Consider the following 17,212-nt stretch of genomic DNA (forward strand, 5'->3'; position numbering starts at 1 on the left):
AACCGGGGGAGTGAGCTACCGACTGCTCAACATGTCTGGGCGTATCCCTGTCTGTACATTGTAGAGCTTGCACCCTGAGGCACTACTGAGCATGCTCACGAGTGTCAGACAGAAACTGTTCAGACGCTCACTCTATCTGCCTGCCACTGTAACAGTAGCCAGTTCGGACATGAAGGAACAAAAGGCAGACGGGCCGTCTCAGAGTGATGACCTGGGGATATAGTTAGTATTTCAGCCAGGAATATAGTAACAACTTAAACGGATACAAAAAACACACAGGCACACACAGTAAACACTCAGTAAAAGGCACACACAGTAAACACTCAGTACATACATGCTCACGTAAATAAATAAGTTAAATGTGCTACTCCCCATTGCAACTGTACCATGTGTACCTTCAGTCTAGCGCCCCTGAGTGAGCCCAAGTAAGGCGACAATAACATTGGCAGAAAAGGAGCTAGTATAACAGCCTGTGTCTCTGATTGCCATGAGTCACTCCAGCCTTTGTGTGGTGGCTTTCAGTGGCTTGTAAACAGATATTCATCCGACGTGCATCACAACGTGCATCACGTGCGCCCTGGCTCCTGCAGGTCGGTGTGTGTCGCTCCAGACACATTCTCTGCTCTGTTGATCTTGACAGACTACTGTCGACAAGCATTCAACACAATAAAAGCTATTTTTTATTACATGTAATATTAGTTGGTTGATTTATACAAAAAGGTATGTGATGCAAATGAACATAGCTAAGCAAGCAGTTAACTGATAGAAGTTGGTCATTTGGTGAGAGTCCATTGCAAGGAGAGGGGCAAGAAGGGAACTGTACAGAAATCTCAGAGACATACAGTACATAACTATGGAAGTAACACAACTTCCTGTATTTTCGCTGAGTCACCAGAGTTGTTAGAGGGATCACAGAAAGATGTAATCATGTAAAAAGGAAACAGTGTTATGCAAAGATACATTGTCTTGACAACTAGCATTTTCTTCATCATCTTGACCATGAAGTATAATGAGAGTAACAAAATACAGTCGCAAATTCTCTTGAATCCCCTATTATACGGCAACACTAATAATCTAATACCATATTCAAGAAACATGAGAAACATTAGTTTAAAAAGCTGTATAGAAGCATCTCAATTGAATCAAAATGAACACGTACTGAATAAGGCAACCACACAGTATTTTATTGGGCAATTGTGCTTGTTCATTACCCTCTGTGACGTTATGTGGAGCCAGGTGTGTCCAGGGTATGTTCTGTCTAAAAGTTCACTGATTGATTAATATTCTGAGGCCTGACCAATGACAACACCCAAAATCCTACGTGATGTTGTATTGCCTTACCCGATAAACCAGTTTTGCTTCAATTCTGGACTTTGGCCATAAACATTGAAACATGCCATGACACAAATTAGCCATAAAACAGTCCTAATAAGAATTAACTTGGGCTATAAAACATCAGTTATACCTGGTGATAGATGAGTCTATTGTATAAGGCTGTCTTCAGCGTCATATCATAGACAAACTGTATAGGAGTCGGGCATTACCAGGTGCCCGATAAGACACTCTACTCTGCTGTACTGGAGATAACCCATTTATAGCCTGGGATAGATAGATAACTGCTTACCCCGCATTATACTAGAGCCAGCTGTGGCTGTCCCTACCTCACCCAGTCACAACCTTGGTCATGACCCAATCTCACCCCCTGGGGAACCCCTGTCCATGACCTCAACTACTCTTGTCTACCACTGTCAGATTCACTTTTAACACTCTATCTAATTCATAATTCTCATTTCAAAGGACTTCAGAACTGAGCTCAAAGTCAAGAGTGATTCCCTGTCAACTACAGAAGACGTTAGCCTTTAGACACTATTCATGAGAAAAATGTTTTTGCCCTTTTGGCACTTGAGGGGGAATTTTTGCTTCTTCCAATTATTTAAAACATTTATATTTGTCCATATAAAACAAAAAACTCAAGTCAGACAACGTTCTTAGTTTCAAAGAATTTATTGTTGTTATGTTAAAGGTACAGAACCATTTTGAGACATCAAGGATTTCAACAAATCGCCCTCAACAACCGAGGAATCACAACTTCAATGAGGAAAACCCAGCAGAGCTTAGCATGATCTCCTGTCTCCAGCTGTTCCCCTCCCTCTCTTGACAAGTCATTAACAGGCAGCCTCGTAGTAGTTGAGCCTCAGGCAATGCCTTTCAAAGACAAAAGTCTGCAAAGAGGCTCTCTTTTTTAACACAAAAACCGCTTTAGAGCCATTTAACAGATCCATGTCATCACTTGGGAGCTATGAGGTGCTTTGTCCAAAAACTCCCTCCTGCTTTAACAGTAGAGTAATTGTTTGCCAGGTGTTCTAACGGGAGGAAATATAAACAGAATACAGCTAATTGACAGGGTCCCCTGAGTGTCAGGAAAGGACAAGTTATGAAGAGCCACATGACACGATCACACAGGAAATAACAAAAAAAACACCAACCTGTAAAAAATATAAGGCAATGTTTATATGACCCCCTTTCAAACAGCCCCTTATTTATCACTTATTTGCAGGTATACCGCTATTATACCACAGGAGGTTGGTGGCACCTTAATTGGGGAGGACAAGCTTGTGGTAATAGCAGAAGTGGAATTAGTGGAATGGTGTCAAATACATCAAACACGTGGTTTCTATGTGTTTGATGCCATTCCATTCGCTCCCTTCCAGCCATTATTATGAGCTGTCCTCCCCTCAGCAGCCTCCACTGTATTATACACATTTTTTAAACCATGGGGGCTGTTTGCATTTCAAATTAGGGAGGTGTTAAACAATAGAAGTGTTGATGAATTGACTTACAAAAAAGCAGGGAACCATTCACACATACCCAATACCTGTATTTCGGTTACAGGGTCTGTCTTATTTAACTAAGCAAGTCAGTTAAGAACAAATTCCTATTTACAATGACGGCCTAGGAACAGTGGGTTAACTGCCTTGTTCAGTGGCAGAACGACAGATTTTTACCTTGTCAGCTCGGGGATTCGATCTAGCAACCTTTCGGTTCCTGGCCCAACGCTCTAACCACTAGGCTACCTGCCGCCCCATGACTAGGTCTTTAGGTGGATTTTAATTGACCATGTTTTTTACACCCTTTCAGATCTATGAAAAAGCTGGCATGGTACATATTTGGTATTTTCGTTTGTGTATGGAAGGGATATATACAGTCCATCATATTACATATCGGATAAAGGCAATAGTACACTAAACCAGGGAATACATTAAAAAAAAGTGTTTAAAAAATATAGAATTTAAGTATTTGATTTCAATGCTTTGAGGTCCTCTGGGTGGATCCTTTCAATCAAATATTTTTCTAAACCAAAATGCACTTGTCAATTAATGATATCATATCCTTGTGATACCCAGATATGATCTTTTTTATAATGCCTGAAAAGTGAAATGTACACACAGTAATACATACTATAGTTCAAACGAAATGATTGCATTCCCACCTGCCAAGGTACAGTATGAGACAGGCTGAGCCGGTGGGATCTAACTAAGAAGTCTTGCTTCTGTCTCAGTGTCCTCACAAGATCATTTCAAACAGGGTAGTTCATCTCACCTCTGTCTCATCCATCTCAATCTAAAGTGGAAGAGAGAAATAAGGGCAAATAAATAGACGATAGACACATTGTATCCAGGGGCAGATAAATACTGTAAACAGAAAATCAAACCTTTGATATCATTATCCTATAAAAAGGCTTTGTGGTGTTTATATGACGCAATAATATGACGTGTTATTATTCATGTGTAACATGTTTTGATCTAGCTTCACTCAAGTTGGTACTTATGTCCCACTCTCTACTTCTATTGTTATTACCAAACAACAATATTTATATAACTAAATCAATCCTTACATTTAGCAGAAAATAATGTATTTAATTCTCGTAGATTCTAAACAATATTATTTGCATTACACCATTGAAAACAAAAATCCAAGTTTATGTGTCGTATTTTCATGATCCGTTACTGCTTCTGACTTGCTCATCCACCACAGGGTGTTACTCTCAAGCACCACCTACTATCACCATGCTCTTATTAGCTATGGACAGAAAGTTGTCTGAAAACCCACATCCTCAGTCAAGCATTGTAAACGCGTGTAAACAGAGACCTGAGTAAAACCTCAGATTAGATGGAAAGCACAACCTTTCATAAAATATAAAAACAAGCTTGAAGCTTAATCTACATTTCTTATTTATCTTTTCAAATAAAATAATTCTATTGCTGAACAATACATCCTTTCCATGGCAATTGGGTTTGTATTTTGATTTAATGCCAGTTTTCTTCTCACTGTATGGGAAAATGTTTACAAAGGGAATACAGGGGAATTCAAGCTATGATTTCAAGTAAAAAGAAAACACCTGGATTTCCATCCCAAAGAGAAGCTCCTGTTGGTTTAAAATGTACTTTGACTTTGTTTGAAACACTGGTCAGAGGAGCTGTGGTTGGGTGCTCTGGTTTTAACTGGACCGTGAGGGTTGACCGTGACTAAACAGATAAAAAGCAGAGAGGTTGTTGGCAGGAAGGCCCTGTCTATGAGGATGAAACCTGAGATGGCTATTCACTGTGCCACAAACACTGGTGGGCCACCACACTCTGCTCAGAGACCTACGACATTTTGGGTTTGTTTCACAGTCATAGATTGGATTTTTCCCCCCTAATCTAGTAGATTGAGGACTGTGAGTAGGAGTGTATTTAAATCATGTTCATGCAACCACATTTCAGTGGTCTGGATTGAAGAGCGATTTAGTTAAGACACAGGCTTATCTATGTCCGTGAAACCGTCCCTTCAAGTTTGAGGGAAATACACAACTGCTATACATTTTAGACGAGCAGTTTTGCCACTCGTGATCTATTCCTTACTGCGCTAATCTTACACAGAAATACATTAGCATTCGTGTTGCTGTGTCCTGTGTTCATTACTAAGCATCCAGAAAGATGCTGCAGCACACAATAATAATGTCAAGTCCAACATAGACACGCTTAAAATGGCTGGCCCAAAGTGACAAATAGCAGCATTACTTAGTGTGTGTCATAGACAGAAAGTAGTTCCATTCACTGCCACGTAACCCCAACTGACGATAGGCTCTCCTACACAAGACACATTTATCAGGGCACCTAAACACATCGCAGGTGGACGTTATGATTAAAGAGGTCTTAAAAAGTCAACAATAAATTAAAAACCTCCATTTATAACCCAATGTGTCGCTATGCACTGCAAAAATTAGATCAGAGATTTTGAGTTTTAAACGTGTTTTCAGTGTGCTGTTTATCATCCTGCCATGGAAAGAGGGATTTGTATACTTTAAAATGGATGTCAGAGACATTTTCCACAACAAGGGCAGTCATTCATCATGACCACATTCCTCAGGACAGAGAAAGTGTCATGAATTATTTATTGTACAGACACTATATCACAAAGATTGATTAACGACTAGAGAGCTTTGTCGTCCTGCTTGATACAATGCATCTCATAATTTAGCATGTTAGAAACCTACTTTTCACACTGTATTAACTGGTTCAGGATCGAAGGTGACGACAAGATTTTCTGCACTGAATTAAGTCATTAGAACTGCTGCCTTTCATAGAAAACCCCCTTTCAACAACACCTCCAAACGTCCTCCACACGGATTATTAAGGCGTCTGCATGCTTCCCATGATTCTGAAACAGCTCGGAACAGTTTGTGCATATATTCTGATGACATTTTGTGAAGATTTTTTTAGGTTTGGTCTTCGGCAAGGGTTTTTCCAGTTGTTTGGGCACACAAACAAAATTCGAGGCAAGCCAAAGTCAGTAGCCGAAGTCTACACCCCTTCGTCGATGATTGGTCAACAGTATCGATTCTTCAATTAAGTGTTTGTTGTAATTCAAAGAGAGGCAAATTGTTTTCATGCAAAATGTTTCACTTGTGAAATTAGTTAATTGTAAAATTGCATAACTAAGAAATTAATGACCGATTGTTTCAGTTATCTTAATTTTGACTATTTTGAAGAAGTGTATACTGGTGTATTCAGGTGAATGTCTTTTAAGGGAATATGCAAGCATACTCGCTCGGTGCACCTATGTCCAGCTAGGCGCCAGCTGAACCAAAACATGCGGAAGGCTTTAACACAGGGGCCCCCCTGGGTTGTGTCCTCAACCCTCTACTGTACTCCCTGTCACCCACGACTGCGTGGCTTTGCACGACACCAACTCCATCATGAAGTTTGTTGACGACACCACAGTTGTAGGCCTGATAACCAACAACGACAAGTCAGCCTATAGGGAGGAGGTAAATTAACTGCCATTGTGGTGCCAGGACAACAACTTCTCCCTCAATGTCAGCTAAACAAAGGAGTTGATTGTTGACTTCATAAAGCAGAGGAGGGAACATGCCCCAATCCACATCAATGGGACTGCAGTAGAGAGAGTCAGCAGTTTTAAGTTCCTCGGCGTCCACATCAGGGTATTGTCATGGACCAACAACACCACCACTTTTGTCAAGAGGGCGCAAAAGTGTCATGTGTGCTAAGGTGCAGAGAGTCAGTGCAGGTGGTCAGTCCAGTTCAAGTGCTCAGCAGTCTGATGGCTTGTATATAGAAACTATCTTTGAGCCTGTTGGTATCAGACCTCATGCTCCGATACTGTCTGCCCGACGGTAAGGGAGTGAACAGCTTATGGCTGTGGTGTGTGGGGTCCTTGATGATACTGCTGGCCTTCCTCAGGCACCGTTTTGAGAAGATGTCCTGGATGGGTGGAAGCTCGGTCCCAGTGATGTACTGAGCCGTCTTCACCAGAATGTCAAGAGTGTGCAAAGCTGCCATCAAGGCAATGGTTGGCTACTTTGAAGAATCTAAAATCTAAAATATATTTTTATTGGTTAACACTTTTTTGGTTTCTACATGATTCCATCTGTGTTATTTCATAGTGTTGATGTCTTCACTATTATTCTGCAATGTAAAAAATAGTAAAAATAAAGAAAAACCCTTGAATGAGGTGTGTCCAAACTTTTGACTGGTACACACACACACACACACACACACACAAATATAAATTCATACTACACACACATCACAAATAATACGAGTCTGCTGCTACCAGACTCGTATTATTATTGCTAAATACTGCACAATTTAAACACTTGCACCCCAATCCCCCTTTCACCAAAACATGTATAAATATTGGATTATAAATTGTGCCTTCCTGTATTATACTGATGCTAAAATGTTTATTCTATTCTATTGAGCCATTAACTTTATGTTCGTATTCTTATCTTTTATTATTTCTTATTGTTGTTGCATTGTCCAGAAGGAACCTGCAAGTGAGCATTTAGTTGGACGACGTATATTATATATATCCCATACATACGACTAATAAAATGTGAAACTTCAGAAAAATCTACTAGAGGAACATATTCATATATAATAGAAAATATGAATAACCTTAAAAATACATTATCAGATATTATCTAAATAAATAATTACTATACCACACAATTGATCCAATTTCTAAACACACGTTGTTGTACGAAAGACCAGCGAAGGGAGAGAGAGAGAGAGAGAGAGACAGAGAAAGAGAGCAGATGGTAAAAAAAAGGTTTTCGGTGATTCACTCATCTTTTGTTTCGCAATCTTTGATCAAATGAAGAGAAACCCACCCACAACAATAAAAGCAAACCACACTTTGCACGCTCCCTCTCTTCATCAAAAACACAGTGTTTTTATCTAAAGCATCCCCCATTACAACAAAAAAGTGTGCATTATTTAAATTGTTCTAAGAACCACCAGTTAAGCTTCCAGAAAAGATGCACCACAAAAAAAGTGATTTGCATGCACTCACACACGCTTGTCATAATAAGCAATGAAAAACAACCAGTCTAACAGCAGTGTTATACTGCCTGAAATGCACATTTTCTCAGGCCGATTTCTGCCCAATGACCATTTTATGGCTTTGAATGCAGTCACAGTACATTGACTAGGAAATGTTGTGACCCTGTTTCCAAAACAGAACACATATAGCAGATTCACTCTACAGTATAACAAGGTCCCTGTCCCATCTTTGAAGCGTACACTCTCTCTCTGTCTTGTTATTTAGCCTAACAGACAGATGTGGTGAGTGAGACAACGTATAGGAGCACAGCATTGACACCAGCACCCAGGCTAAGAGATCATGGCAGCCAGTACTTTGTTCACTCTGCTATGGATGACAGCTATTGATCATCCATGGCTACTTAATGGATAAGCTCCACTTAAGTGAATTAATCTCAAACAGAAAGAGGGGAAAAACCCAGACATGCTTCCATCCATTATGTGGTTGGGATGGTTTGCGGGGTGATTAGTAAATGTCTCCTGTACGTTGTCTGAACGACTCACACATGCGGCAGGCAAACTCAGAGTGGCTTTGCGGGGGCAGGCAGGAGGTTGACTAAACTTGCAGGCATTTTTTAATCACACACTGATCTGAACATTTCTCTTTGAGGTTTCAGCTCTCCGTTCATCATTAACAGGTGTAGTTACTTTACCCTACATGCCCTGCAGGAGAGAGTGACCGTTCCGCCACTATACTTCTCTCCGATCTTCTCCTCTTCTTTTCTCCAACACACGTTGTAAACAGACACTGAAACGAGAGGACAGAAACTCAAATTAGCTCTATGTCTGTATTTACTGAACGCAAAGTGCTATTGGAATTAGTCAGACACAAAAGTGATTCACTGAAGGTCAATAACTTTGTGGAGCTGAATTTGAGGTGTAAATTACATGGCTAAGGCAGTCTAGGAGATTGTCAGTTGGGAGTGTGTCAGAGAAAAGCCATTGCATGGGCATTAATCAAATACATGTCAGAATGAAGATAATCTAGTGACAGAGATACAATACCTATATAGAAAATAGTATTTGTTTTTACAAAGCAATTCCGGTAGACTGTCATCTAAGTGTAGGTGTATGTGTGTAAACACACACAGACTAGGAGCAAACACACATTTAATTCTGCTTCAACTGACAAAGAAAAACATATACGCTAGGTTCCTGGGTTGTGGTCAGATTCTATTAATTAACAGTCACACTGTATTATTTGTGGGTTTGTAGTATACTCAAAAAGAGAACAAGGAAAAACAACAAAACAAACCAATACATTTTTTGAATAAGTTGTATGCCTAAGCCATTTAAAAATTGCACCATCAATGTAAACAAAACAGCTTCAAACAGGAAGTGAGATGCTAATATCTGCATTGGTTCAGAACAGCTAAAGAACAAGTCCAAATCCTGTAATGTTTCCATTTTGAACATACCTTTCCTTTGAAAGACAGCATATAGCAAGTCCTAACATATACACACACATTGATTAACCATGGTGCCCTGTGTCTGTCTATTATTTAGGGCATATTACATCAGGCCCATGTTTTACAAGGATTTCCAATATGAGACTTAGATGTCATATCCCCATCAAAACCATATAAAAAAGATACAAATTACCAATGTCCATTTGAAGAGAAACAAATTCCCACACACAGGACAGCAGTTAAGATATACAGGACAGCAGTTAAGATACACAGGACAGCAGTTAAGATATACAGGACAGCAGTTAAGATATACAGGACAGCAGTTAAGATACACAGGACAGCAGTTAAGATATACAGGACAGCAGTTAAGATATACAGGACAGCAGTTAAGATATACAGGACAGCAGTTAAGATATACAGGACAGCAGTTAAGATATACAGCAGCAAGCTTAATGAAGAGGTTATAGCTATGCAAATAATACATATTTCTGATTTAAATTGCAAAATATTACAGTTGGGGTAACAGGAGTTTAAGAAGTATTTCTCACACAGAAATAATCACACACTCCGACTAATGTAAATCTGAGATAAAGAGGCCTGGACAGGTGAAACGAGTGACAGGACTAAGCTTTAAAACAAACACACTGTGGAAATATCTGCCACTCACTAACATTATACTGTACACTAAACTGACAGCCATCACAATAATACAGGATACTGTATACACTTTACTCATGACAATAACAACAACAAAAACACTTACAACTAAATGTGTAATGTGCCTTCTTTATGGTCATGAAAGCAGGGAGTCCAGATTCTACAACTAAGTATACTTTAAACTAATCCAGAAAACTATAACTACCTACAATTAAATTATACCGTGGAGTCATCTAAATATTACAGGAAACCAACACATACAGTATTCTACATGATAACAATAACACACTTCAACACACTGTACCAACGTGATACAGGAAATACACAAACTGTTTAAACTTCATCAAACTTAAATACCGGCTAAAGCAAGGAAAAAAATATTGGAAATGTACAACAATTGCCTTAAACTAATTTGTGATGAACTATGTCTCCTTTTGGATGGTAGATGTATACTTTAGATTACCATGCATTCTTTTGTGAACCAATCATTTCCACCAGTAGTCTGTGTCTATGATAAAAAATAAATAGAGCCTTAAAATATGTTTCACTTGTTTTTTTTGATAGGCATTTGTTGTTGCTGAAAAGGTTAACGATTTTTCCTATCGAAACTGAGTGGGTTGTGAAAGAACATTTCATGAGGCAAATTTCCCCTGAGCGCCTGTAATATTATCACCCCAGCCATCATAGTTTCAGAATGACTTCTGGATGTATTTATATAAAAACAAGTCTAACACAAATAGGTTACAATATTAATGAGCTACTACAGTTTATTACACAATTTCTTAATGAATGCTGATCTTGTCAACTTTTGACTTATTAATAAATACTCAAAGTTAAGGCCTAACAAAAACTTTAAGGCCTTAAACAAAAATAACAAACACTTCAGTTTTTCATAGAATACAATTAGCTATTATTCATGAAGAAATATACATTAAAAAAAGCAATGATTTAGGTCAACAATTTGTACTGGGTTTGTTAAGGTTGAATTTGTTTCCAAATCAAATAAACAACTCTTACAGTAAACAGATCATTTGACCCATTTCTTTATTTAACAGCAAACATGACAGCATGCTTGTATTGTAAAAATACTAAATATAGGGTTTACTGTGCATTTTCACTATCAAAATTAGTCAGATCACACAGAAGAGGTTTTGAGAGCATTTCTTTGATGCGTTCCGTGGTTAAACTGAGAGGATTTCAGAGCCGTGGGCAGACTTGCCGAGTATTTTCCCACCTTTTTATTTGTCACAGACAGAGAAAGAGAGAGAGAGATAAAGAGAGAGAAAGGACCGCTGAATTATGATACACTTACAGCTTTAAAACATGACACTTAACAGAGTTATTGTACCATATGGAATTCCCACAGAAGAGAGAGGCTGAGACAACAAATGGAGGAAAGACAGCAATGTTCTCAAAACAGCACCACCCATTTTAAGCTGAATTGTGAAGCATGACATTACCATGATCTGTAAAATGATGAAAGCTAAATAGACTGAAGTTAAATTTAGGGCTCTTTAAACTGGTTTCAATTTAAAAACGATCTTGGAGAAGGTTGACATTGGGCACTGGAGACAAAGACCAATCATTCCTACGTAATAACGAACCTCAACGATCAATACTGAAACTCACACAAATAAGAAAAGAATCAGAGTAGATTTACCACAGATTACTTTTCAGAAGGACAACTATAGCCACCATTGGGATGTAAACAAAAGACAGCTCCTTCCTCCATCTGAAAGCACATTAATCTGATATGTACCTAAAATGTATAAATGACTGAACATAATAGTCTGACTGTAACCTGAAAATAAAATGCAGTTGCCCACAGGTGAAAACCGTGACACCGTGGAAGCACAATATGCAATTTCAACAACTTGACACTGCCAAAGCTATGGATTCAAGGACTGAAAGTCCATGAGAAAGTAACATATTTTGTTTTGCATTGCTTGTTTATAAATGATGGGGTAAGTCGTACAAGCTCATAAAGGATGTATATATATACATGTATTTGCTATAAACATGTAGCATTTTCTTTACATAAAAATCTGACATTTCTGGCCATCAGTGAATTAATCTTCCAATTTCTGAACACTGTAGAGTAACAGACTCCACATCAGATGGACTGAGGTGTGTTCATCATGTGCAGCAGACATTTTGTGCCCGTGTGAAAGCCGTTAAGAGTCTGCCGGCCTCCCACAGTCTAGCTAGGAGCAACCCGAATGTCACTCACAACCACAGGTGGGAGTCTTCACACACACACACACACACACACACACACACACACACACACACACACACACACACACACACACACACACCACACACACACACACACACACACACACACACACACACACACACACACACACACACATTATAGGCTCCCTCTTTGTTATCAGGAAATGTGAATTATTATGTGGATTATAATTAATGGATATTTTTGTAGGGGTTGATACATTTTTTGTAAGGGAAAATCAAATGACATTTTAAAGGGGAAATTACAAACTTCAAAACCTTTTTAGACCTCAAACTACAAGTTTTAGATTTCCTGCATTGCAGGAACATTCTCCTGCAACAGGGTGATCAAATTAAGATCCTACACGAAAATGTCCTGAAATTCTACAGGTAAATGTCTATAGAGGACAATCATTAATTTGTTACATATCATCAACTGTATTCTCTTGTTGTTAGTGATAGACCATATAATTGTAACATAATTCCTCTCATACCATTTGTGTACCAAAATACAGTGAAACTGGAGCACCTAATTTGATCAAATTAAGTTTTACAAAAGAACAAGCAAGATACCAGGCAGTAGTTCCAATAATGTGAATTTTACTGTTACATGAACAATATAACCAACTTCCAGGTAGTTCCAAGAATGTGAATTTAACTTTTACATGAACAAAAACAAACCAACTTCCAGGTTAAACAAATTACGCCTGAAAACAAAACTGAGAAAGGCTTGTGGTTTTCAGAAAAAGCTCAGACAGATATTTTGTGGAGGATTTGGTATTTCTGGGTGACATTTCAACATCCTATGTGTTTGGTTGGTGCCATCTGTGCATTCAAAACAAGCCCACGCGCACCTTGACTCACTGCTCAGTGCTCAAATCTCCCCTCTTTGTGGGAGTCTTACACATTGTCTCACACAAACACAATGTCATACTGATGGTTCTAAGTTTTGTTGCTTTATTCACATTGTCCTGTATTATTAGTAAATTGATACACATCAGATTCCATGTTTAATGCAGTATTATGATATGGTACATATATATACACACTGAAGACTGCCTAACTCTGAAACCTGTTTGAGCAAGTCCAGCTTTAGGGTGTTATAAACAATCATCTCTGAAATGTCTGCCTGGACTATATCTGGACTGTCTAGACAGCTCTGACCTTTGTGTATTCGTTCTTTTAACCTGAAATGCATTAACTGTAATTTGTATGTTTATATTACACTGTACTAGAGATGTATAATTGCTATCAACATGCAAATTCATAGCCATGTGTATAACGTTTGACTTGACTAACATGACCTTGAAAGGTCAGGGGTCACATTCATATCTCTCCTCAGTTCTCTTTTTAAATGCCACGGCAATAATGCATAAGCCTCTAGATAATGCACTCCAACTCAAATGAACATCAGACATACTAATTAGCAAGGTCAACGCTGACATTTTAAAAACATTAGCGAAGTAATGGTATAGTTTGGAGAGGTTATTGTATTTTAGTACATTACAGCACATGACCTTTGTCTGTGTGGATAAAATCAACCCTCACTTATCTGATTATGTCTTTAATTAAAACGAATATTTTGTTCTGAAGAACATGAATGACCCACTATTGAGCCTCAAAATCTTGTTCGCTTTTATAATGTGAGTTTTGTTGTGTTTCCTCAAGGCCACGTAAGCCTACTCTATACACGGGCATGTTTTGTAACAGTGAGTATGAAGGGTATGTCACATCTCAAACGTCTATGACATAGTCTTCAAAACCGGACCCTGGCTCAATTTGCTTTTTCAGGGGACAACAATTGCACAGTCAAACAGCATTGAAATTGTTACGTCATGGAAGTCCACTGAAGTTTCACTCTGTCTCAGGTTCGTATATCGTAGGCCTACAATACCTTTTTCAGAGGCTAGAGTTTCATAGATGCAATCTGCTTCAATCACCAGCTGTGTCATCCCCTTATTTTCACTTGCTGACTGTCACAGTTTATCTGTCAGATACAGTACCCAAGGACAATATTACAATGTGACTCTATCAACAGCAACAAAAAACAGACAGCAAGGCTAATAAGATGACTTTATGTTACACACATTTTACCTTAATTGTGTCAACAAAAAATATATACTTTGTTCCTATAAACCTACTGCAAATCTAGCCGAGCTACGTCATGTGCATCTTTATGATGTGTGAAATAGTTATTACGGACATCTACATAAAAGTGACCATAATAATGCTTGAATATTATAACACCACATAGACAAATAGATGCTGGGATGTAGGACAATGGGATAGACACATCCCAAATAGATGAATCATGTTATGCTACCTTGTATTATTTCAACCTAAATGCTCAGTGCCTCTGTTGTCATGTTTTCTTAATGTCTCCTTTGTCATGAAGACCGATTTCCACAAAGTGAATTCGATGAAGTGATCTTCTAGTTAGACACAGCTCTTTCTAAAGCTCTGCTGTCTATTACTGGGATCCCACAGTCTCTCTACACTGCACGCTCACACTAACTCAGCTTGTTCTGACAATCAATGCCAAAACAATCAGTACAGGTAAGGCACATGTCAAAACACTACTGTCAGGTACTGGATGATGGTCAGAGCTCAATGAGCGAGCGCCCACACACACACACACACACACACACACACACACACACACACACACACACACACACACACACACACACACACACACACACACACACACACACACACACACACACACACACACACACACACACACACGTGTTGTCCACAAAGAGAGACACAATGCCTAATCAAGGATGTAACTGTTCAATGCCAAAAGGTTCTCATGAAAATAGCAAACCTCATAATTACTACAAATGACAGAATCCATAGACTGAAATAATTTGTGTATATTTACCAAACCCCTTGTACTTTCTTCATGCAGAAGGGAACCGTTTTGCTTGGTTGGAGATAGGGAGAGTGTGGCATGAAATCAAAAGGTATTACTTGATTTATAAAGCAGTAGGTCCTATCTTGCGGATACATTTCTTTAAAGTTATGACGACTTTCTGATATTTTTTTTTCCAGTGACTGAAAGTGAAAAAGACTTAAAGGATGAGCATCATGAATTGCCATAACCACAGACTGTGGAGGTGTTTGACTCAGAAAGGGCCAGTCACAACTTTCCTTTGACAAAATAGGCTTCTAGCTGTGTACAATTCTCAGGAACTCTAGAGACCAATATAAGACTTTTTTTTACTGAAGGCAACAAGTTCAATTTATGTGACATTTAACACACATCCTTTAACACACATTTATGGTATCAGTGACTATAGATCTGAGAGAGACCATGTCATTGAGTTTTCCCAAATCAGGCCTGGTTATCGTAGCCACAAAATATTAACCCATTTTTGTCATGTTCTACTTTTTAAATGAACCCTTGTCATGGTTTACAAGTGTTAAAATGGGCCTATTACAGAATAAATCTGCATCTCATTTGTATTTCATTGCTTCATTCAATCTTTGATATTGACGTTTGCTTACAGGGAAATAATGTGCTCTTCTAAATCAGTATTTCATTATCACGATGATCATTTTAAAAATCTTTCTATTTGATTTATATTCACCAGTAAAATATGTATGAATGTTTCAAAAACAAATAGATACTGTAGGTGTTTCATATTGACCTCAAGGCTACCTCTCCCGACAGTGCTGCAAGCTGCATACATTTGCACCAAATAGTCATATCCAAACCTCCACCAAGTTAGCTAAATGTCAGGTAAGGTCTACTCTTATCAACTTCTTATCAGTCTCAGCACTGTTTGTGACATTTGATCGATTTGTTGGTTCAGAAAGCAGTAGGCCTATAAATAAACAAACTCATAGTTTCAGTGTTTGTGTCTACACCTGCGCAACTGATGTTATGGATGCAAATAGCCTAATCAAAACAAAAAATAACAGTTATTTTCTGAGTTGATATATAGGCCTAACCAGGATTGCATCTACACTAGTAGGTTATTTGCAACTAGGCTTATATTAAGTTTTACTTTTTTACCAAATAAAAAGGGCTTGCATAAATTCATAACATACTTTACCCTGTCTTCATGTTCATCTACCTTAAATACCTGGTACCCCTCCCTGCACATTGATCTGGTACTGGTGCTCTCTGTAGCCCTTATCGCTTCATTATTGTGTATTATATTCCTCGTGTGTAACTATTTTTTAACTCTGCATGGTTGGGAAGTGCTGGTGAGCAAGCATTTCACGTTAGTTTACACTTTTATTCAGCGCATGTGACAAATATGATTTGATTTGATAAGCAATAATTATTGGTAGCTTGCCTTGTATAGTTTTCTATTATACATTTTGCTCTCAAAGTTTTTTAACTAATACAATAGCCTTTGGCCCATTCACTAGGTTTAGGCTACTGTGAATATCAACCTGTTTTCTCAAAACAAAAACGCACATTTCGATTAATTCATCAAACATTACGTTTAATTTTCGGTTATGCGATTCTTTACAATTAGGCCAACATTGTTAAGCAAGATATTTGAATAGCTTAGTTGAATAAGATCCATCAATAATTTCCAAATCTATTCTCAATTTCAAAACGTTGAAATAAGATGTGGTGTAGGCTATTGTTATCGCAATAACCAAATTAAATAGACTGACACAATTATAGAACATTAGTATGAGACTGTAATATGATTTATATCATATCTACCATTCTTATTGTTATCTGAAATCACTTCAGCAAAACATTCTGAAGAAGATGACTTGGCGTTTTCTGAGTGAGCAATTTACGAAAGTAACTCACTGCGCACACAATGTGGGACACACTCTTTTCGCCGCACTTCGATACAGTGATTTTCGTAGCAGGTTAGGATAGCATTTTCGCTAAACTAACTATTTTCCTAACCTAAACTTCAGACTCCTAACCTGCTACGAAAATGTCACTTCGGTATCGAAGTGCCATGAAAATAGAATTTCCCCACACACTGGTTGAATCAATGTTGTTTCCACATGTGCCTGTGGTTTCGTCAAAAATAACACTAC

General features: G+C 38.3%; 1 long non-coding RNA gene across 1 annotated transcript in view; it reads right to left on the bottom strand.

Moving 5' to 3' along the window:
* Positions 1-1,985: 1,985 nt before the first annotated feature.
* The window catches only part of LOC106608135 (uncharacterized), a 39,400-nt gene continuing 24,173 nt past the window's right edge, over positions 1,986-17,212 (bottom strand). Inside the window, exons 2-3 of the long non-coding RNA XR_001329393.3 lie at positions 8,540-8,634; positions 1,986-3,621 (exon numbers count right to left, since the gene is read on the bottom strand). This is a non-coding gene — a long non-coding RNA (uncharacterized LOC106608135). The remainder of the gene's footprint in view (positions 3,622-8,539; positions 8,635-17,212) is intronic.

This window comes from Salmo salar, chromosome 01 (genome assembly GCF_965601325.2).
Source record: "Salmo salar chromosome 01, fSalSal1, whole genome shotgun sequence".
Lineage (NCBI taxonomy): Eukaryota > Metazoa > Chordata > Actinopteri > Salmoniformes > Salmonidae > Salmo > Salmo salar.